The sequence below is a fragment of the Meriones unguiculatus genome, chromosome 3 (genome assembly GCF_030254825.1).
Source record: "Meriones unguiculatus strain TT.TT164.6M chromosome 3, Bangor_MerUng_6.1, whole genome shotgun sequence".
Classification (NCBI taxonomy): Eukaryota; Metazoa; Chordata; class Mammalia; order Rodentia; family Muridae; genus Meriones; species Meriones unguiculatus.
The window spans coordinates 162,445,544-162,470,187 of record NC_083351.1 but is presented as its reverse complement, the minus strand read 5'-3'; the positions used below and the strand labels follow the sequence as shown (position 1 = coordinate 162,470,187).

General features: G+C 41.8%; 1 protein-coding gene across 1 annotated transcript in view; it reads right to left on the bottom strand.

Moving 5' to 3' along the window:
• Window positions 1–16,974, bottom strand: part of Slc4a4 (solute carrier family 4 member 4) — a 426,516-nt gene extending 409,542 nt beyond the window's left edge. The window contains exon 1 of the mRNA XM_060381236.1: window positions 16,958–16,974. The gene's annotated coding sequence lies outside the window, so the exon portion shown is untranslated. The remainder of the gene's footprint in view (window positions 1–16,957) is intronic.
• Window positions 16,975–24,644: the final 7,670 nt, after the last annotated feature.

The window sequence follows — 24,644 nt, the reverse complement described above, 5'->3', positions numbered from 1 at the left end:
GCAGTGTGGTGGCTGTTGTCAGCAGTCTAGGTAGGGGAAAAGAGATATTGAAGATATTGATGAGAGTGGGAGAAGGGAGATGGTGAAGGAATGAGATGTCCTTACAGATGAAGGGATCCATTTGCAAATAGAGTGTGTGAAGCTTGAGCTGTGGCAACTAGCAGCAAGTGTCAAGCTAGGTTGGAGCTGAGAGTTAAACAAACCCACATAAGAAGACTAGAAGGACCCATATCCCTGGATCCCAGCTATCAGATATCATCTATTGGAATAAATTTAGATTCCTTGAGACTGCAAATCATCCTGAGAAAATAATTAAATCTAACCCCAATTTTGTTTTACATACATGTGGTTCTCTCTGATTCACTGGAGAAATTCCAAATAAGCTACAGATAAAGAGCAATAAGAGAACATTTATCCAAGGGAGCACAGAGTCTGGTGTAGCAAATTCAGCCAGAGGATCTAAGGGTTAGAGGCAGTAAAGGTAGTGGCTGGGCGTTCCAGCAGTATGTTTGAGCTCCGTGTGTCTGAACCTACAACATTTAGGACACAAGCTTTCCCACTGCCCACAGAAAGGAAGAAACAATGTTGTTTACAAACACAAAAAGTGGCCCAAGAGATAGGGCTGGCAGTAGCAAAGTCCAAGTTTCCTAGACTGAAACGACTCCAAGATCAGAATTCTAACCGGACTGGCACCGGGCTACCTCATGCTGTAGCTAGGAGCGATGTATACCACTCAGCAGCAGCTGCTGCATGCTGTGCTTTAAGGCTAACAAATCCTGTCCTGGGACCCTTTATCGTCAGAAGCTAGAAAAAAGAAACATCCTTTTCTCGCTTTGCTGAAGCATGGCTCCTTGAGATGCCTGAGACAGGAGCTGCAGCAGCACTGGGGCTCAGCCGGGCAGTGAGCAACCTTCCTCTGAAATCTGCAGCTGCAGAGTTGGCAACTGTGTCCTCTGGGTTTGCGAAGGGACAAGTGGTGAGCCGCGGAACAGGCTCGGTGTGGATGAACAAAAGCAATTTGTTAGAATTTCCACAAACAGGACGGGGGAGAAAACTCTCAGTGGGCAGAGACCTGAGCAAGCTAGACACCGCTGTGTTTGTGCTCTCAGGGTGGGAGAGGCCAAGATGCTCAAATCATGGCTCTTTGCTGCTGTGAACAATAGTGTTTGTGAAAGACTCAGAACTTCAAAGGTAGAAAAGAACATAACAAAATAAATACACGTTTGAAGTATATCATTTTCCCAACATACTTATATCCTTCTAAGATAATGGACTCCTGGAGAGTTTATAGTGAAGAAAGGGATGGAGAGGGAGGTTGTTCTAGAAACTGCAAACGACCCATGATCAACTTACGAATATGCTATAACAATGTCTTTAACTATAACCAATGATAAGCGTGTCATACTCCAGCCTGGTTTTAAGAGGAACTTTGTGACGTAACTAGGATTTTATTCTGCAGATAAAAAGTATAAAAGGGGAGTGACAGGCCGCTCAGAGCAGGAACTACTAAGCTCTTAAATCCAGGTGAGGTCAGGAGGAGCTGGGCAGTGACCTCACTGTTTGACCCCAGAGCTGGCCTTAAACTGCTCCCGCGCTGATCAGTAAATCCATTAGCGCAAGCAATCTCCAACTTATTTGAATATAAATAAGGACAAAATAACCAGAATGACAATGGCAGGGCGGGGGGTGGGGGTCACCTGTCATCGTTTTTGAGGCACTGTTGAGAGCCGTCCAGCAGCGAGGAGCCTGAAAATCCTCACCCTTTCACTCCGGGCAGCACTCAGTGACCCACTCGGCTTAGACGCAGGTGCACCTCACTTACCGGGCTTCTCGTCCATATCAGGGATTATGCTGTCTTCCCTGAAAGAGCCCCCACTGGCTGAGGAGCTCCCATCAGCTGAGCTCTGGAAGGGCAGCAGAGGGCCAGTGCAAGCTGACCCGGCTGACTCAGCACCCGTCTCCTGACGAGGGCATAGGGGACACATGGGCTGTCTTCCTGAGTCGCGCACAGGTGTAAACATGGAAGCGTCACAGTCAAGGATCACATGGGGACCAGGAGAGACGCGTGCATGCTGTGCTGCTGCTGTCAAGGTAACAGCTATCTTCAATCCCTGGCAACAGGATCCTGCTAGGCCTGCCCTCGGAGACACTAAGGGATTAACAAGACTCTCCCACTGGGAGGTCAGTGGCCTCTGAAGGGCTGGTCAGTATGTTGGTCCCTCCAGAGAGGGGTGTTGCTGCAGTGTGCAGCATATTTTCGGCATTTTTCTGCTGTGAATGCCACAGTCCCATAATCCTTACATTTCCTTTCTTCCTGCAGCCAGTAAATGCTTGGCTATGCACAGGGCTGTCTGCCTCCAGACGGTGACCACGGATAACTTATTGGCATCCTGGTCTTCATGAAAAGTGAGCCATAAAGAAACTGAAGCATTTCCTTCCAGTAATTCAAACCCTATTATCACAGTATTTGAGGATCTAACTACACTTGACAGTCATCCTGACTATGAAATTTTGAATGAAGTAGGATGCCGTACATTCAAAGCAATAATGGCCATGTTCTTTCCATCAGACATAGGTTTTCTTACTCAGTTGTGTGTGTCCTTTGTACGCGGCTGAGGAAGATAAATGCTAAGCTTGCAGGAGGAGAGTTTGGCTCCATTAAAAGTCCTCAACTGTCCTTTCTTCCCCAGGAGGAGTCTCACAAGGAATGACGGTCACGGGATATTTTGGCTAGTGGACAGTAAAATGTTTTCTGGCTCCCTGGGATGACTCAGAGACTCTCAGCCTTACCATAGACGCACCCATGCATAATCAAAGAGTAAACATCATGTCATAATTTCACACCTCGGTGTGAAATTGTTACAGAAGACAAAACCCAGACATGGAAAATATGGCTGCAAAGGTCTACAGAGGTGATAGAGATGGTGGCCAGGAAGGCCCCAAATTGAAGGCATGGAGCATGCTGAGTGGTACCCAAGCTTTGGCTTCAAGGGTAAAGTGCAACCTACTCAGAAGGAGAAAAGAAAGGAGAAAAAACATAGAATGAGAAGACAGCTGGTTTCAGCCACATGCCAGGCTAATTAAAACATTCAGGTCTTGGGCTGGAGAGGTGGCTCAGCAGTTAAGAGTGCTGCTCTGCAGAGGACTCGGGTTTGATTCCCAGCGCCCATGCCAGAGCTAATAACAATCTGTAAATCTGGTTCCGAGGGATCCAACACCCTCTTCTGACCTCCACCGACCCCAGGCACATGTGAGATATACATACAGGCAAAACAAACTTCTCATGATGTCAAATGGCAGTGACTTTCTAAATGCCGATTAAAGAAAGCCTCAGAGAAGTAGCATGCATGGAAGAAATTCTCTAGTAGATGCTGGAAGAAATTCAAAGGGATGTATATTCTGGAATTCACGATTGAGGAAGGCATCAGCAGAGCTGTTGAAGGTCTAAGCACGTAGTGTCAGAATGGAAGAACACTAGAGTGAAAGAACATTCTGCCAGGGAACATGACAAGAAAGCAGCACAAGAGGCTGGAGGGACTGGAAGGATGGGATCTGCAGCAGATTCAGATCATGAAGCTGTTCTGAAAGAAACTGAGCAAGTCCTTAAATGGTTGGTATGGTGGCCCTAGGAGATATTCTGAAAGATGGAAAAGTCATAGAAATAGGAACTGTGACTTTTGAAGAGTCCACTACAGCTGTGCACACTATGTATCTACATTTAATAGCCAACTGCTAGTTGATACACCAATGTACATCACAGAGGATGAGCGGACCCTAAGATAGGATGATTTTATTTCCCCTCCTGAATGTCCACAGCAACTTCCTATGGGCTTGTTGGCACCGGCCTTTGGTTAGGAATGGGAGGCGGGGGTGGGGCACTAGGCAAGGGGCAGCCTGTTGGTTCAAACTGCCTGCACGTGGTAAGGGCAACATGCAGAAACAAGAATGGATAGCATGGGGTTTAGAATAAATAAACTGAGGATATGGAAAGACCTTAAAATGGTGCTCTTGACAGTATGAGGGCTGTTTGGATGAGCTTGGGCTAGATAACAAGATGGAGTGTGTTGTGGGTGAAGGATGTGAGAGACATTGCCAGAAATAAGATGGAAATTTCTCCAAGCTTTGGCAAGCCCTTGAACAGAGAGGAATCTGAAACAAGGAGAGATAATGACAGAGCAGGGAAGATGGACAGGCAGATACAGCAACCCAGAATCCAGAGGATAGACTTTGGCAATAACCACATTAGGGGTGCTGGCATGAAATGGATGGATGAGGTCTAGACCAAGGCATGGATCAAGTACAGTGGATTGCCTGGGACCACACAGGCCCAGTCAGGTACATGGGCTCCAGCGCTGACTGCAGCGCCTCTAACACTGAGCATATGGGTCAGACCATCGGATAGATAGATTCTGCCAGCACCAGCTTTAATGTGGAGCACATGAATGTGCCCATTATCCACATGGGACAACCCATTGAGTGTATGGAATGTCGTATGAGGTTCACGAGCCCTGCTTTGATGGCACAGGCCTGAGCATGGAGGACATAGCACACACAGGCATTAGGTGGCCCTGAAGACTGCAGCCCCCAGGACGAATGCCATGCTAATAACATGGAGTACATGAAAATATCAGGGTCAAAAGCATCAAGTACTTGGACTCATCCCTGGGCGTTGGCACTGAACGCACAGGAAGCAGTATCTACATTCCCTGTGCCACTGAGAGGGAGCATGGCAATTCATCAACTTCTTTCGGCAAAGCCAGAGGCCATGTTTCTGGGGTGACAGACATGAGAGATCTTTGAGATGGCTTTACATCAGAAATGCTAACGGGCAAGTTCAACAAACATGGCAATCCACTCTGTTCTAACATCAAGAGGGAAGATAGGAGAGTCCTAGGGGAGATGCCTGCACGTCCATGTTTGTAGCAGCAATTGCACAATGGCTGATTGTAGAATCATCCTAAATGTCCAACTACAGACAAATGAGGAAATACGTGTGGAGTTTTATTCAGCAACAAAAGAGTGAAAAGATGTTATTTACAGGAAAATTGATGCAGCTTGAGATAGTCACATTAAGCAAAACGAGTCAAACCCAAGTATTTTTTTTTGTTTTCTCTCATTTGTAGACCTGACTTTATATAGACATATCAAATCATCTGTGTAAACTCATCATAAAAAGAGGTCTGAAACTGTCTGAGGGGATGAAGGGATGGACATAGCAGGAAATGGAGTGGGTGAGAAGAGAGTATGGGGTAAATACAATCAAAATATATGACACAATTTTATAAAAACGTCTTTATAAGACCCATGTCTGTGTACAAGGAACATAAACCAATAAACACTGGTGACTGATCTGCCTGCGTGACACACTGATGCGATAGTGGCATAAAAGTTCTGAGAGTAACCAACAAATATCTGATTAGGATGAAGGCACACTCCGTGAGATGGAGCCCATCCCTGACCCTGCTTGAGTGGCCAAGAAGCTGAGATGAGATAGACCATGGACCTGGTGGAAATCCAAATACTATTGTTATGCTCAAGGACATGGCTGTAAAATAGCCCATGATGACAAGGTCAGTGCCTTGCTCGGAAAGCATCAGAGAAGCTCCCTCCTACAGGCGAGGGGACCCACAGCCAGACAGGAAGTGAGCAAGCTTGGAACAGACAGCCCTTACTGGGGCTTCCTCTCGGCGCTCAGGGAACTGTACAGAAGAGGTGGTAAGACAGTGAGAGCCAGTGGGGACGGAGGACACCAAAGAAACCGTGCCTTCCAGACACAACAGGACTGGGGTAGATATGTGTTCACAGAGACCATGGCAGCATGTACAGCGCCAGTCCAAGTCCAAGCCAGGTGGGGTCCCAGCACTGAGAGGGGAAGTGGAAATGAACCCCCAGCCTTAACCCGGAAGCTATCCCCAACTGACAACTGCCTGCAAAGGAAAAATGAGTTTTCTCCAAAGAAGCAGTACTATGTATACAAACCACACTTAAGGGACTCCCCATGTCCAACAGCAGACGACCAACACGAAATGAACTCAGTGGAATTTTTGGAGGCGTTTTCTCTCAGAATGCTTTGTTTGGACATTTTTAAACCTTACTTATCTTTTGCTTAACTATTATAGTTTCCAATTTTGTGTTATTTTGGATTTTGTGTGTTTGTGTCTGTGTGTGTATATATGCGCGCCTCTGTGGGTGGATGTGTTTTTCCTGTTTTCTTTGTTGTTGTTGTTTTCTATTTGTCTGTTTGCCTTGTTTGATTCTTTTTTGTTTATTTTCTAGTGGCCTGTTTTTTTCTAAAGAGAGAGAGAAAGAACGCATAGAGATAAATGGGTTGAGAGATGGGGAAGATCTGGGAGGAGATGAGGGAGGTGAAACCACGACCTGAATATACTGTATGAAAAAAAATTATTTCAAAAATAGCAAAATAAAAACATTTTCGTATTTCGACAAAAGCACAGAAGTGTGTTTCTTTTTATTTTTATTAAGTCAAAGTAATTCATCTTATTTTATTTCACCATTCAGGTTTTAAGGTAGCATTTCAAGTCTTATTTGATGTCTGTGAAATATGTTCTCCAACCTTTCCTGTACCCTCTGCTGCGCTCTAGCACTGCCTGCTCAAACTGATCACCCACCTCTAGGAGCCACCTCTATCCTTTCCCCCTACAAACTGTGGAGATGTCTAAGCAGCTTACTCAGCGTAAAAGATCTTCTAAAAGCTCGGAGCAACTTGCAGGATAACGCTTGTTATCTAACTCTGTATTTTTCAGAGGGGAAAATTTACCTAATGTCTGGAAAATAAATAACATGTCCACGTAGGAGTTAGAACACAGTGTTTGTCTTTCTGTATCTGATTTACTTACTCTGGTATCTTTCAGTTTCACACATGCAACAAATGAAAGAATTTCATTTTAATTGCCAAATAATGTTCCACTGTGTGTGTGTGTGTGTGTGCGCGCACGCGTGCGCGCAAGCACACACACGTATATCTAAACATACATACATATGTAAAACCATATATAAAAATTATTTATATATATATGTATATCTATTATATTCTTTAATTACTGATTTATCAGTGGATACCTTGACTGATTCCATAGTTTGAATATTGTAAATAGTTCTAGGATAACAATGGGAGCTTCTGTATCTATTTATTTATTTAATTTTCTTTGGATGTGGATCATGTGGTACTTCTATTTTGAGATTTTAAAGAAACCTCAAGTGCTTTCCAAATGGCCATACTAACTTACATCCGTACCGTTAGAGTCACCTGAGTCAGTCACTTTCAGTGACCACTGGCCGTTAGGAACAGTAGGAGGGGAGGGGAGAAAAAAGAAAGGTTGGGAGGTTAGGCTTCTAAATGCAGTTAGATAAGAGGAATGGACTCTACCCCCTCACAACACAAGGTGGTGGCTGCAGTTCACAATTTATGCTTTGCTTGGTTTGTTTGCTTGTTTGGTTTTTTAAGACAGCCTCCTGTGGCCCAGGATGTTCTCAGCCTTGCTACGTATCCAAGGCTGGCCTTGAACTCCTAATTCTTCTGCTTCCCATTCCAAATTCTGGCATTGTGGACATATGCCATTATATCTCACTTACAGTATATTTTATTAAGGACCAGAAGAAAGGAAGATTACCAATACAAAGAAATGGTAAACATCCCATTTGACGTGATTTCCCTGATTTGAACATTACACAATACAGACATGTTTTGAATTAGGACATCATGCCCCACAAACGTACAAACATGTACAACTGTTATGTTACCAAAAAAAAAAATTGATCTATGGGTCACTGAGGGTAGACTGTGCTCTCTGCTGCTTTTCCAGAGATCCTGAGTTCAGTTCACAGAGCCCATGTTCTGCCTGTACTTCAGCTCCAAGGGCTCCAGTCCTCTCTGCTAGCCTCCATGGGCACGAGCGCGCGCACACACACACACACACACACACACACACACACACACACAGCCTCCATGGGCACGAGCGCGCGCACACACACACACACACACACACACACACACACAGCCTCCATGGGCACACACACATACAGCATTCACACACTCTCTCTCTCACACACACACATAGGAATATACACAATTATATATGGTTTTTGTTTGTTTGTTTTAAGAGAACAAGGAGAAGGAGCTGGAGAGATGGGTCAGTGGTTAGGGACACTCACTGCTGAGGACCCGGGTCTGGTTCCCAGAGCACCTACCTCAGGTGGCTTACAGCCGCCTGTGACTACAGTTCCAGGTTACACAAGGCTCTTGCTGGCTTCCAGGGGCACATGCATGCACATGGTGCACACAAATAACACACAAGCACACAGGAACACACATATACAATAACAAAATAACTCTTTTTAAAGAAGGAAATAAAAATTTCATAAGTGAATTCTAAAAGTATATTTAAAATAATTTAACACACTTTGAAGGACCAAAACATATTGTCAAAACTCCATACCACAATACCCCTTACTCTGACTCTTTTTGGCAAGTGCTATATTTTCTATACAGGACATATTTCTCATTTTCTTATAGTTTCTAGGATCTCAGATTTTTCCAAGCAATGGAATGAAAACACCTAGCCTATTTGGACATCCATGCTTGATACACATTTGGTTAACAAAGATATCCGTGCTGCTTTTTCTTAATAATATGCATTTACTCATTTGACATACTTGACAGATATTTCTTTTTGCCTGTGAATGTACAGAAAACTGTCAATAATCTAGTTTTGTTGGAAGAAATTAAGAGTCATTAAGTAGGAGGAGACAGGCAGTAAGAAATGAGGCTGGAGGTTATAAAGGATCTTAAAGTACCGTCTTATGTCTGAATGAAAAGAAAGACAAAGGATGAAATCACATTTCCTTTGCCTTGGTGTGGGAGTCCTTTATTCACCTTGCATGAAGCAGAAGGAGCAGAATATGCCAACAGACCTGACAGTTGCAAGAAAAGAAGAGCTGAGTCCTGGTGAACCAGATTGCAAAATCCACAGTAAGACCAAAACATGTGGCTACTGCCATTTTTATCCAAAAAACATTGCTAATAGCAGACGGACATTCTGTCTAAATGCAGTAAGCTCCAGTTTGCTCGTTGGGTGAAGAGGAATCTGGTCTAAATGCTGCCCAATCATGGGCTAGGAACAACACAAACACTAGGGGTGCTACTAGCAAGACATCCCCAGATTTTTCCTTCTGCAGCCTGGTTGCAAGTCCTCCGGGTTGAGATCAGGCCCTCTCTTGCAATAATTGTGTCAGCATGGAATGAGTTCCTCCTGCAGGGCCCGCATTTTCAGCAGGACCTCCTTTCCCAGTCAAGAACTGGGAGAAGTCTCCAAAACAGCTTGTTTTCCTCCCTCGCTCTCCTTCTTTATCTCTTCTTCTCCCTCCCTCTCCTTTTGTCTTCCTCTTCCAACTTCTCTCCCTCCTTTCTTTCTTCTCATCATTTAAATAATCGCTGCTACATCCCGAGCCTAAAACTTTTGGGAACAAGGTTAGCCAGTGTCTCCACAATGGCGCATTTTGATAGTAAATTAGGTACAAAGAGGCTCTGTTTTCAACAATATGAAGGCTGTTCCACAGGGCTCATATTCTAGGGAATTCTCTTTCTAGTGAAATACTTCTGCGGTCACTTCTGTAAACACATGAAAAATACTTTGTTTTTCGAAACAGATGCTAGTCGGGGGAACACGTGGGAATTCTACCAGTGCATCCTTTAACTGTTAACTTCCGGCCTGCTCTCCTCTGGAGAGCCACTGCCTCCTGGGTCCTTATCCCCCATCTGAGTTGTGAAGAGTCGCAGATGTGGTCTATCACTATAGCAGAACAGATGACAGGTAACAGAGATTTTAGTGTTAGATCATAATTGCTTAGCATCCACCAAGGGCTTTAGATCATTCACTCTTGTCCTCCATTTAAATCTACTAAGGCACCTTTCTTACATCATCTTGGGAAAATTTTACCCATAAAGTACTGAGGTTTTGTTTAATGTGTGATGTTGATAACTGCATATTTTATGTAATTTATGTATAAGGTATAATTTTAGGCTAAAGATGCAGTAAGACCTCAAAGGGTAAGACTCCTGCTCTAATGAGCTTACCTACCAGAAGCGAGTTGCATATGCACTATAAAAACAGACCAGCTAAACAGACAAGTTGTGAAATGCTGATAGCTGTTATAGAGGGAAAATGAGCCAGGAAAGGAGTGGGGCATAATTCTACACAGAAACAGAGTAAATAAATCCTCATGGAAAGTCATATTTGATCAAATATTTGAAACACTCGAATGTGTAAGACATCCCTTCAGGTCGTGACTTCATTTCCTTACTAATAATAGCTTCCCTGCGGGGAGCTTAAAGATTATGTTCTTATTACGCATACATGGAGTGTGGGTGGCCTCCTGTCCTCTGCAGAAGCAGAAAGCACTCTGACTGGCTAAGGCATCTCTCTCTACAACCCCCTCTGAGGGGATTTAAAGATGCGTACTGGATAGGTGGCTAGGGAAGAAGAGTGCTTGCTGAACCCCTAGCACCACCACCCACAGCAACAAAGCCAGGCATGAAGCTTGTAACTTTAGCCTCTGTACTGGGACAGAACTAGGACTTTCTCCTGGGATTTCTGGCACCATCCTTACCAAAAATTGGCAGCCCCTGGGTCAGTGAGACTCCTTATCTCAAGAGACGTCAGAGAGCGACAGAACGAAAACACTGTACATTATCCCCCGCGCTCCAAACATGGCAGCTATACATAGGTATGCATGCAATATACATGCACATTGCATGCACACGCTCACACACACTCAGAGGGGCAGAGACACTCTTACTATATAGCTTTTTAATCTCTTTAATTCTGAAGAAAACTGTAACCAATACACTCAGTAAATATATGAAATTAGGTGTAATGGCAAAAGGGTCACGCATGATGACGCAGTGGGTAACGGCTTTGGCTGCCAAGCCTGCTGACTTGAGTTCAGTTCCCCAGCACCCTCGTGGTAGAGGAGAGACCGGAACTCTGTACCTTGTCCTCCGACCTCCACAGGCACAGCATGCTGCCTGCACAGGGATGTGTCCAGTATTTAACTTTTTTAAAGAAATAGATAGAAGAGGGAATTTTGGTTTTAAGTAAAGATGGCATTCCACAACAGTGAGGAAAAGTGACTTGTAAAGAGGCTTTGAAACAATTAACAGGAGCCTCCATGAGAGGCTTTTATGCCATGTCCTTCGTGCCAACACAGATTTTCACCGGGCATCCTTTCTACGTGTCTGTGTGGGAAGGTACATCCTAACGCGTTTCAGGAGAGGCACCACCCTAAGGTAACACCACTAATGGTGGCAGCAACTGCTTCAGGGAAGGCAACAATGACCAGGAAATTAAAAAGAGCTGGTTCATGTTATATTACGTCCATTTACAGATTTTCTACTTTAGGATATATGTATATGGTGCTTATTCAATAGTACAGAAAGTAGCATTTAAAATTTTTACGATTAATGTTTATTGAAATGCCTTTACTAATAACCCCAAACTATGGAAATAAAGAAATCCTGTTTCTTAAATTGTTAGGTGAGAACATTAAAATCTAGGTCTTCATCGCTATCATTCTACAAAATTTTAAAAACATACACCAGTTATTTTAATGTTTTTAATCATTCTTTAAGTTTTATACATGCATACAATGTGCCTCTATCCATCTTCACTCATCTAATTTCTTCGTCAAATTTTTCCATTATTTACCTATTTACAGAACACCTGAAACTTATTGACTCACTGAGACAACAAAGGAGAACCCTTCATGAGCATGGACAGGATTTTTTTAAATAACGGTTTCTGCATCCTTCTCATAACTTTGTCCTCAGTCTCTCCTTCATCACCAAAGTTCAAAGGCAGTTCTGAGTAACTCATCTCTATCGTCCCATCATCATTCATTCTCAATTGACTGGGTTTTTTGGTCGGTCGGTCGGTTGGTTGGTTAAACATTCATTAATTGTTTTACATTCTAGTCACGATGTTGGTTGCTTTTTAGTACAATGGGGAACCCAAATATCTACCTCATTATATTCCTAGAAATCAAACTTGCAAGTCAGAATCCCTCTTCCGTGTTAGTCTGCTTAAATGCGAATCTTCCTCTATGTGGGTTCAGAAAAGTATTGAACGTCCCTTTGCACGGGTGATTGGCCATGCAACTTACTTTGCCCAATTAAAAAAAAAAAAGTTATATGTCACTTTTGGAACAAAACATTTAAAAACCAAACTTTGAGCAGAGTACAGGGAATCAGGGGATAGAAGGACCAGGAGGGGATAGGAGCTCCACAAAGAGACCAACAAAGCCAACAAAACTGCCCCCCCCCCCTGCAGAGACTGATGCATCAACCAAGGACCATGCAGGGAGAAGACCTAGACCCCCCACTCAGATGTAGCAGAGGTGCAACTCAGTCCCCCTGTGGGTTCCCTAGTAAGGGTATCAGGAGCTGTCTCTGCCATGGACTTTGTTGTCTGCTCTTTGATCACCTCCCCCTGGCAGGGTGGCCTTGCCAAGCCACAGAGGAAGAGGATCCAGGCAGTCCTGATGAGACCTGATAGGCTAGGTTCAGATAGTAGGGGAGGAGGGCTCCCTCTTTCTGTGGTCTAGGGGAGAGGGATGGGAGGGATGAGGAAGGGAGGGTGGGACCAGAAAGAAATGAGGGAGGAGGCTACAATAGGGAGGTAAAGTGAATAAATTATAAGAAAGAAAGAAAGAAAGAAAGAAAGAAAGAAAGAAAGAAAGAAAGAAAGAAAGAAAGAAAGAACTGAATAAATATGCACAACTTTAAAAAAAAAAAGAAAGCCGAAGTGTAAGTCACAATAGCCTACCTCAGGAAGGAAATGAACAAATGATCAGCAGAAATCAGCTATGAATGATGTACATGTCTTAAAATATCATAATAATAAACCTGTTATTTTTGTGTAGCTAATTTTGTTTGTTTGTTTAATACAAAAGGATGGCCCGTGAGATGCCTCAACTGAGTTTGATCCCCAGGACCCAGGTGGTGGAAGAAGAGAACTCCCACAAGTTGTCCTCTGACCCCCACACATGCTGGGGTACTTATGTACCCCACCCAGCTCCAAAATAAATAAGTAAATGTGATCTTTAAAATGTTAATTCAGAAAAAAATGGCAATCCTAACAAAATCAAGTTATAGTGACAAAAAAGAAAAAAATCATCATAATAGCTGTTCTTGGCAGTGCAGGGTCCCTGGGAAGATGCCTTGGGTACCTTTCTGATACTATCTTCTGCTGAGTGATCGTGTGTGTGTGTGTGTGTGTGTGTGTGTGTGTGTGTGTGTGTAAAATCTGCTCTACACTCAGTCTTTTATTTCATGTTTTGTTTTGGTTTTTTTTGTGGCATCAACAATAGATCCTTGTGCCTTTGCCTCCAAGTGCTGTGATTTTAGGCATGTATCAATGATCTCAGCTTAAATTCACAATCTTCACACAAGTTATATGTCAACCTTTAAAAAGCCAGCCAACAATTTTTATTATTATTATTATTCAACTGCAACCTACTTGGGCCTACATTATCCACATTCCTCTCTCTTTCTCCCCCACAAGCTCACAAAATTCCAACGCCAGACAACACAAATGCAAAGTCACAAGGAAAGCAGAAACACAAATATTTTTAACTCGTGGGAAGATCAAAGAAAAGTCAATAATGAACTGTGGCTTCGTCAAACATTTGCAGAACACCAAGACACAGAACAAAGTAAGCAATGACCGAGATGTATGTGAGGACTGTATTTGATTTAGAGCAATTTATTCTTAAATTTGCAATTGGCATTTAAGTCTAACATTATGGTAAGAAATTATAATAAAATTTTGGTTAATTGTGGTTTCAGGAAACTGAAATCTGCTTGGAGCACATTTTTGAAATTAGAAAAAAAAATAATTTTTTATGAGTTTGTGTTAGGATTGTCCTATACACCAGTGATGTTTAAATATTAAAGCAGCTGTCAGACCAGGATGACATCACTTAGAATATACACTTATATTCCTTTTCAGGCCAAGTGTGCTGGTTTCAGTCAAAAGCAGACACACCTCACTGACATCAGAAGCCAGGCCCCTCCCCTCTCAACAGAAGTAGACTGGGTGGGAGGGTAAAGAGCAGAGGAAAATCACAGGCCAACAGCCGCCTAAGTCAGTGACCTCTGGGGGAAACCCATTAAGCACCTCCTGCCAGAAGCTGCAGTTCAAGGAGTATAGGAAAGCCAAGTTGCTAGTAAACAAAGGGCTTTGAGGAGCGCCAACAGCGAAGCAGAAGGACACGTATCAAATCCGTGCTACAGTACCACCCTGTCCCAAATCCACCCTGTGGACAGGCTTCTGAATGAGTTCAGAGCGATAAGAAAGTACGCAATAATCAGACAACACAGGGAAAAAAAGAACTTGATAGTATTAAGAGCAACTATTCCCAAGTTTGCTATAAACTTTACTGGAGGAAAAATCACACACATACACACACACACACACACACACACACACACACACAAAACACCACAGAAATTATTCCAGTCCTTCTGAAATATATCTTTCTGAGGTTATTTCTATACTTAAAGACTCTTAGTTACTTTAAAACTTTTTTCCTCTCAGTGTTGCAAAAGGTGAGTCCTCTCCTTGCACCTAGGTTATCTAATTTAAAATCTGGATCTAAATCAGGGGACAACGCCTAGCTTAGAAGTCTATTACTAAGAATAAAAGCGGTTTTCGGCCTGTAACAACTCACACAGGTAAAGAGGTGAGGGAGGCAGTGTTTCCAGTGGAAAGACAAAGGCTTTCTGAGACCCTGGTTCAAACAAATCAAAGCAGCACTGTTTTCACCAGGTTAAGTCCTTTGAACCTCAGTCACCGCTTCTAGATTGTTACAAGGATTAAATATTAACATCTATGAAGGCCAAGTCACTTAACAGACACTCTGTAAACGACGATTATTTTCAGTTTTCTGCTTTCTCCTTATTCATTTTTCATTCATGTATTGAACAAACGCTTATTTCCAGTCAGTGACTCGCAGTAAAGTGGCGAGCAAAGCATGCGACTCCCATCTTCACGCAGTTTTTAATCTAGTAGGAAACATACAGATACAAATAAAATAAACACAACAATGAAAAAAGAAGCCATTACAGCACAATTTTATAATGTATGTCAAGAAGGGAAGTATTTTGGCCCTGTGATAACTCAGAAGAGAGGCATCTCATTCGGCCTTAGGCTGTTCCCATAGGAGTTTCTTAAAGAAAATTATAGTTGAAAACTGAGTGAGTCAGCAAATGAAGCACAGGAGGTCAGGAAAGGCCCAGAATTGGGAGAGATTATGTTCGCCAAAGACTACCTCAAAATATCCACCAAGACATACCCTTGTTCTGGAAATACAGCATACTCTCCTATAGATCTTTCTGGTTTTGCCCTTGACCATAAGTATCATGACACACAGCCTTTCACCTGACAATAGCAACTAAAGGAACACCTTCTTGTCTTCAGCCAAAATCCTACCATAGTCAAGCATAAATTGTATCCATCAGTCAAATCCAAACCTCTGGTTATTCACAGTACAAACTCCCAATCCCGTCCAGCGATACCCTGATGATAACAATGGACTAGATGGTGGACAAAGGCCACCCATACCTACCACGATCTTAAAGCCCAATTAAACAGGAACAACATGTAGTTAAATGTTACTTGAACGATTGGTTAACCAATGTAACTGAAGATCAAATACGGAAAGATCATGATGAGAACCAATATAAAAATGCCACTATAACTTGAGACTGTTATTTGCACATTAGGCAGTATAAACAGTTGCATGAAATTCATTTTCTGTCAAACCAATATTTAAAGACCTAATACTATATGTCATCACACACACAGACAGAACAGATCATGTATTTTTATTAGCTGAGGAGGAAATATTTAAGGACTAAATGACAAAATATATAAAGGTGCTTTAAGAAATAAAATACTTCATAAATGGTCCCTGTATTCTCTTTACAAGCAAGTACACCTGAAAGTATATCTTTGCTTTGACATCATTTTAAGTTTTTCTTTTATATATCCTTTATATATAGATTATGTCTCTATATGTCACTGAATTCTTGATAACAAATTTAAATAAAGTGATGATATTTTGCACCTAATGGTTTTACTACACTGAAGATTAAGCTTATAGAGTGAGGCTTTTCAAACCCTTTAGAAGGAGAAAGAAAATTACCAATTTGGAGAAAGCTTAAATGCACAATTATTTAAAATAATTATAGAGCTTAAATTAGGACTGGTTTTAAATTAACAAATGTGTGTGCATATTAAAATACCAGATATTATTAACTATAATAAAAATATTGAGCATTGAACTTTAATTAACTTGTATAATAAAATTCTTCAGCTATGGTAATATGACCATTTTTCAGGGAAGAAAAATTAGTATGGGAAAATAGTGAAATAATAAAACAACATAGGCAAATAGCACCACTGACTTGGTGGAAAAAAAGCAGGTAATAGATATTTTGGCTTATAAGAAAAATATTTCAAAGCATTTTTTATAAACTACAAATAAAATTGATCAGTGCTATATTAGCTCTTTATGCAAATAGGTGGTTATTAGATTTCTCTATTTACCTTCTGTTTATTTAGCTTGAATTCATCTAACTTAACACATTAATCCTAAAATTGGACCTTAGGCATTCCTTGCATGGCATTCATGGTGTTTCCCTTTCTCTCTATGTATTTGATCATGAAAGATGATAATGACACATGCAATATTAGAACTGTTAAATGTAAAGTATCTTCATATTTCTTTAAATTTATTTCCCTCGATAACACATGAAAATCAAGTCAAGAAGGTTCATCATTTGGCCATTCCCAGTTAAGGCAGAAAGGTAGAAATATACCATGTCTTCCTGCTGTGTATGTCCACTACACTCAATAAAAACACCTATGGTTTTACTTACAGCCTGTGTCCTTCAAATGGTTTGTAGGGATGCCTTTTCTGCAGTGATGCCTGGAAAAATCAAAGAAATCCACCTTCCCACCTTTGAAGCTCCTTGTATCTTCTGAAAGATGCAGGCTCAAGAGCTGCCAAATGAGATGGGGAAAGGCAGCCAAGCAGCGACTCCTAGCCAATCTAAAATCAGCAGGCCATGGCCAACAAACATGCCATCCCCTTGCTCCCCACCCCACCTCTCTTTTCTTAAGTTAGGAACCATTCTTGCTCAAAATTATTGCAACACAAACACATTTATGTTTCTTCTGTATGAAGAGGTCATTTGGGAAAAATTAGAGTAAGGAAAACCATAGCAGTTATTGTTTCTGCCTTTGTGTGTGTGTGTGTGTGTGTGTGTGTGTGTGTGTGTGTGTGTGTGTATGGAGGTCAGAGGACGACCCTAGGAGTCAGTTCTCTCCTTCCACCTTTATGTGGGTTCTAATTTGGGTCACGTCCATGCTCCATGCTAACTGGTCCATGGCTTCCAGGCGGTTCTCCTGTCTGCCTCACTGTAGGAATACCAGGATTGCACATTTAGCCTTTCACACAAATTCTGCATTGAACTTGGGCTGTCAGGCTGAGCCCCCTCTACTTTCATGGCTGAGCTGTCTCCCAGGCCCTACTGCTGTTTCATGCCCAGTTCCCATCTGTTATTGAAGAAAAAAAAAAAAAAAAAACACAAGTTGGGAATCATGAGCTGTCTTTAACATTTTATTTCTCTTTCTTGGAGCTTTCTGAACAATAACTATTAACACTGGTGTGTATCATATTGGTGTGTATCCTAATAAACAAAAGCCTTTCACAGATTTTATGCTATCTGCTCTTTAAAATAGCCTGTAGGTTGGAAAGGCTCTATTGCCACAGGTAAGGAAACTGAAGCTCACAGAATTCAAAGCTTGGCCAAGGCACAGAGAGCTGTCTTTAAATTCTACATTTGTTACACACACACACACACACACACACACACACCACACACACACACAGATACACACAGACACACTATCTCCCTAAAGATGTTAAGATAAAATGGTATTTAGGATTTAAGACGTTATGTAGTTACGTCCATGCAGTTGTGGGATTCTTACTGCTCGTCCTCCTTTCCTCTTTCTGTTCATGCTTGCAATAAAAACTTTAAGAAGTGACTTCTGAGGAAGCAATAAAATCTTCTCATTGTCTGAAATAAAATAGCAATATAACCTTGTCAGAATTCTTTCCCCTGATTTTCAAATGTACTAAGTTCCTATACTAAATCCAAATACTGCAATATATGTAAACAAACAAACAAACAAACAAAACTTGCTTCAACTTTGAAAGCAATGTAGTAGAAGCAAATGGGAAGATTCCAGTGTTAGCCAGAACCAAAGCAGGAGAGAGGATTGCCTAGAGAGTTATCTGTGGCAATGTGCAGGAAGCAGAAGAGGAGGTAGAAATGTCTGCAATATTCTGACTTTTTAAAACATTTTTCATTTTAAAAAATTCTCAGATAAAATCTAAGATGGCATTTTTTATACAAACTTCCTAAATAAAATAATACTTTAAAATTAAAAAAAGATTGAACATTTTAAAGTTTTAGTATCTGAACGGCCACTCGTAAGGTCCTTCATAAGAATGAATTATGATTTCACTGGAGTACAGTTTTAACTCCAGGATTTATGGGAAGAGAGAGCGAGCAAGTAATTTATCAAGTGTACTTAGTGGTGTCTGTGCCTTAGTGCATTGTCACCTGCTAGTCATATTACGCAGGTTTAAGAAATAATGAGTCTGGGTGTGAAGGCACATGTGACAGGGACACTCAGGAGGCCGAGGAGGTGTCTTAATCACTGTTCTACTGCTGCGGAGAGGCTCCAGGGCCAAGGCAACTTACAAAAGAAAGCGTTTCTTTGGGGGCTTGCATATGGTTTCAGAGGGCGAGTCCATGAGCGGCATGGCAGGAAGCATGGCAGCAGGCGGGCAGGCAAAGTGCTGGAGGAGCAGCTGACAGCTACACCCCTATGGAGGGGCAGTCAGAGGCAGAGAAGGGGAGGGAGAGACTGGGCGTGACACGGGGAAAACCTCAAAACCCACCAGTGACACACCTCCTCCCCTAAAGCCACGCCTCCTAATCCTTCCCCCCCCCCCCCAAAAAAAAAACAACGGTTCCACCCACTAGGTACCATTCTCATTCAAAACACCAAAGGAGGACTAGGAGTCTGAGGCAAGCCTGTGCTCCAAGGTTGGGGTATAATTTGGTGGTTAGATAGCACTTGCCAAGCAAGCGTGAGGCTCTGGGTGTGATACTCAGCAGGAAGTGGGTAGGAGAGGCTGGAGAGAGGGAAGGGTTTCCTTAAATCTCCATAATTCAGAAAGGAAAAGCTGCAACTACTGGCGGCTGATCAACAAAAACGGAAGAGAAAAACAAACAAACAAACAAACAAACAAACAAAAAAACAACTAGAAAAGAAACTTCAGGTTAAATGCAAAGGGTGAAATGTCAGACTCATGAACGATTTAGGCTAAGCCCCCAATACATCAAAAACCACATGCTAGCACTCTAACACTCGCGCGCTTTGTGGAGGAAACGCTACTCTGCCAATGCGTAAGCTCTACAAAGCTAGGCCTGACGCACACCTCAAGTACGTGGGCTCAGCCCAGGAGTTCGAGGCCACCGTAAGCAACACAGTGAAATGGACTAGGCGGGAAAAAAATGTTCTAGAAGAGCCAGACCACGGTGGCATACACCTGTATCCTGAGCACAGGATAAGCTAAAGGGCTGTGAGTTATACAGCAAACTGGGCTATGTGGTGACACCCCTGCTCAAAATGAATAAACAAACAAGCAAACAGATGAACAAGTGGTGCATGGAACTGGATCTATAAAATGATCTTAGGTTGGTAAGAATAGAACAATGCTTCTCAGCAGATACAAGAACCTGAGGCTGGATGGCGGTTCCTCTGCATTTTGTGAGCTGGAGCCATTTTCTTTCTTTCTTTCTTTCTTTTTTTTTTTTATTGTTTGTTTGTTTGAATGATGTTTTTATTTTTCTGAGCAGTTCAGTACTATAAGCCAAAAACTATTTCCAGGATACCAAAAGAACCTTACAGTGTTTCTTCTATAAGTCCTGTCTTAGAGTTCTTTTTTTTAATTTAATTTTATTTATTTTTTATTATTAGTTACATTTTGTTAACTCTGTGTCCCAGCTGTATCCCGCTCCCTCATTCCCTCCCAATCTCACCCTTCCTCCCTCATCTCCTTCCTGCCCCTTTCCAAGTCCACTGATGGGGGGGACCTCCTCCCCTTTCATCTGACCCTGTTTTATCTTCAGGACTGGCTGCAAAGTCCTCCTCTGTGGCCCAGCAGGACTGTGGAGCCATTTTCTTATTGCTTCAATCATTACATTCTTTTAAAGGACATATTCTATTGGTGTGTGCCTGTGTGTGCATGTGTGTATGCACACACATAGAGGCCAGAAGGTGACACTGGGTACCTTTTTTCGTCACTCTATTTTTTTGGGGGGGGGGGGCAGAGTTAAATCTCTTGTTGAATTTGGAGCTCACTAATGAACTAAACTGGCCGGCTAGCAAGCTCTGAAGAAGCACCCATCTCTCCTACCCCCAAGTGCTCGGGTTAAGGCCCACAGTGGCAGCTGTGGGTCCGAACTCAGGCAGGCTCTCAGGGTCACCCAACCGGCACTTTATCAACTGAGCAAGAACTGCTTGCCTTCACTGTCCTTATGAAGTAGGAAGTAATTTCTTTAAATCTGAAATCATAAACCAGTAGGAAAATAATGATATACTCAAACTCTACCTTACTAAACTTTCAGTTTAAGTTAGGCACAGGGTATCTTTCGTTTAAACGTCAAGAAATTTTGCTAATAACTAAATTTTAATATAAAAACATTATTTTTGGCCTGTGAATCTAAAACAAGACTGCCCAGGATACCAAGCATATACAAATGTAGTCTGGGCATTTACTGTATGAACACACATGAGAATGTGTAGCGGTGATATGCAAGGATGTGGCTGGATTTACAGTAGACACCACTGTTCTACTTATAATTGTCTAGATTAACGTTCTTTGGTAAATATTTAGGGCTCACTAACTTAGAAATGTCTCCCCTCTCTTCCTTATCATAACCAGCTTGTTCAGCTGTCCCGGTTTGCTTTCTGCTGCTGTAATGAACACCATGACCAAAAGCAACTTGAGGAGTTTTGGTTGGAGTACACTCCAGGTTACAAACCGTCATTGAGGCAGGAACTCTGTTCTGCTGCTTCCGGGCTTCCTACCCAGTGGTAGCACCGCCCACAGTGGCCCAAACCCTTCTACATCAATTGGCAATCAGGAAAATGGCCCACAGGCCAAGCAGGTCAAGGCAAAGCTACCTGAAACCTCCTCAGATTACTCTGGCGGTGTCAGGTTCACAGCTCAAGCTAACCAGGAGAAAAAGAAAATAAAAACTACAAGACAGCAAGGAAAAAAACTCACATTATCAAAAGGTTTACTTTCCTTTCAGTCCCTATTGCATGACCTTTTACCCAGGTGTCCCCTGCACTGTCCCCTTTATCTCAACAGGAAGAGTGGATTCATTATCATAGTAATCTTTTAACCAAGTAAGAAAAAATGGTTTCTTTAGTTTACAAAAACATACTTAAAAAAAGAAAAACAAATATAAGTGTATAGGCATTGGGAGTTACTTTTATTTTACTCTATCTTCTAAAAAGGAATGCAAAAATATCTATCTGCCTTGCTAAAAAATACAAGAGTTGGACATGATAGGGCATGACTACAATCCTCACATCACCAAGGAAGCCAGTACAGAATGGTTCCAGCCAGCATGGGCTACCTTGAGCCCCCATCTGTGTTAGACAGGCCTGGTCTCCATGACAAACTACTTGAGCAAAACAACTCAAGATTTTCCTTTGACCTGTATTTTCAGCCCATTGGCTGAGAATGAGGGCATGGTAGACACATACTGCCATCATGGAAGGCAGGAGCTGAGAGAATTCTGCATTAGAGGGCTTCCTTCTCCCTTTTATTCCATTCAAAGCTTAGCAAACGAGATGGTGCTGCCCACACCCGAGACAGAGTTTTCTCCTCTTTAAATAACCTCCTCAGGAGGGACTGGAGAAATGGCCCAACACTAAGAACACATACTGCTCAAGTAGAGGGCCAGCGTTCAATCAACACCCTCAAGGAAGCAGGCAGTTTACAGCTATCTGTAACTCCAGCTCCAGGAATCTGCTGCCCTCTTCTCGCCTCCCCGGGAAACTGCATGTTTGTGCACACACCCACAAAACTGCAGGCATACAAGTTTTCAAAATAAATCTTTAATAAATAAAACATTTAATTGGGCTTACAGTTCTAGAGGATTAGAATCCATGATTCAAAGCGAAAAGTATGACATCAGGACTTTCTTGGGAGCTCATGTTTCAAACCATAAGCAGCAGGCAGAGAGCACAGAGACCCGCTCCAGGTTTCAATTCTTGTTTTTTCTATGAAGTCTTATCTAAAATAATCCACCTGTGCCGATATCCTGACACGTTTTCCTTACGTCTTATTTTGGTTCCAATATGGTTTCGCTTAGGTTCCCTTGGCTGTTTGAAGGTTTCTGTGCTCCAGTAATGCAAAGTTATTCTTGGTATTAAATCACCCCGTTACACCAAGGACTAAATATCCTTTTGATGTCTGGCAGTGGTTTTGTTGTTGTTCTGTTTTTTGTTTTTTTTTTTTAATAGGTGCTGTTCCAACACTTGCCATATAAATTTACATCTCATTCTGATTTTCTTCAAGTACCTTTTTTCTATGTATCTTGTAAATTTGATGATTTTCTATATTGGTGGCATTTCTTTCTTTTTACGGAAAGTAAATTTTCTTTCATACAATATATTCTGATCATGGGCTTTCCATGAGATCCCTCATCTCTTCCCGGATCCTCCCCACATCCTCTACCCACCCAGCTCCACACCTTCTTTCTCTTTAGAAAACAAATAGGTAACTAAAAAAAGGAAGCAAGAACAGAACGAAACAAATGGCGGGGGGCAAGGCCAAACAACGAAAAAGCACAAGAAGCACATGCACACTGAGATACACACTCACACACACAGAGAAAACCCATTAAAAACAAAAATCAGGAACCAGAACATAAAAGCACAGTATATATATATTTTTTTTAATTCTTCATTGGCACATCTCATTTTCAGTGGGTTCTGTCCTGGACTCACTTTGTAGATCGGGCTGGCCTTGAACTCACAGATCTGCCTGTCTCTGCCTCCCCAGCTACTGGGATTACAGACGTGCGACAGCACGCCCGGCTTATTCACATTCTTAATGATGGTGTTTACTAAATACCCACACTCAAAACTTTTATAGATACACGTAGTTTAAAATAAATCTTTAACCCGGTGGGTGGTGGCATACACCTTTAATCTCAGTACTTGGCAGGCAGACCTCTGTGAGTTCAAGGCCAGCCTGGTTTACATACTGAGTTCCAGAACGGCCAGAGCTACAAAGAGAAATCCTGTCTTAAAAAAACAGTAACAAGAATAATAAACTTTTTAAAATTATAATTCTTTCTATAAATATCCTCAGAGGCACACCAGAAGTGCCCTTTACCAATGCCCTAGTATATTACACTGACAACCTAGATGAGCCATCAAGTTAACGCGATAACTCAGTCAGTAAAGTCCTATCCTTGCCTGGAGGACATTATTCTGATCCCTAGAACCCGGGGTAAAACTAAACAAACACCAAGATTTGTAATAGCAGCACTGGGGAGGAAACTACTGAAGTTTAAGTATTTTATATATATATATATATACATATGTTTATACATATATATATATATACTTACTCCTGAAGTATAATTTTGTTATTATTATATATTCTTATCACCTCAAACATCAATTTGGTGGTTGAAAACACCATTTACTTAGTATTTAAAATACATTTTTGGGGCTGGAGAAATGGCTCAGCAGTTTTGAGCACTTGTTGCTCTTCCAGAGGACCTAGTTTAGTTCCCCGGACCCATGTTCAGCTCCCAGCATCCAATCTGGCAGCTCACAGCTGCCTGTAACTCCAGTTCCAGGAAGTCAGATGCCCTCTTCTGGTCTTCTCAAAAACCTACACGCACATGGAACACCAATACACATTTAGGAACACACACTCACACACATACACTTTAAAAACAAATATATGTAATTAAAATATATAATATATATCATTAAATACATACAATTATACAATTAAAATTAAAAGGGGGGTTCAGGAAATAGCCAGCAGATAGAGGGAGGGAAAACTCTGGTCAGATGTAATTTATGAGAAAATAAGGTTTTTTTTTTAAGAATACGTTAACTCTCGTCACCATGTTGTGACACGTCTCACAAAACTTGTTCCTCCTCACCAAATTTTGTACCCTTTGTCTACTACTTCATTATCCAGATAATGCTTTAGATTCTGTATGAAGGAGATCACATGGTAGTTATCCTTCTTTAACTAAATTATTTTACTTAGCAGAGTGTCCTCCAGGGTTATACAGGCTATCACAGATGAATTTCCTTCCTTTTTTGTTAAAGCTGCAAGTTAATATTACATTAATGGCAAGAAACTAATGCTCCCCTGGTAAGATCAGGGAAAAGGCTCAACAATCTCCTTTTACCAAGGCTTGTTTCCACCATCACACC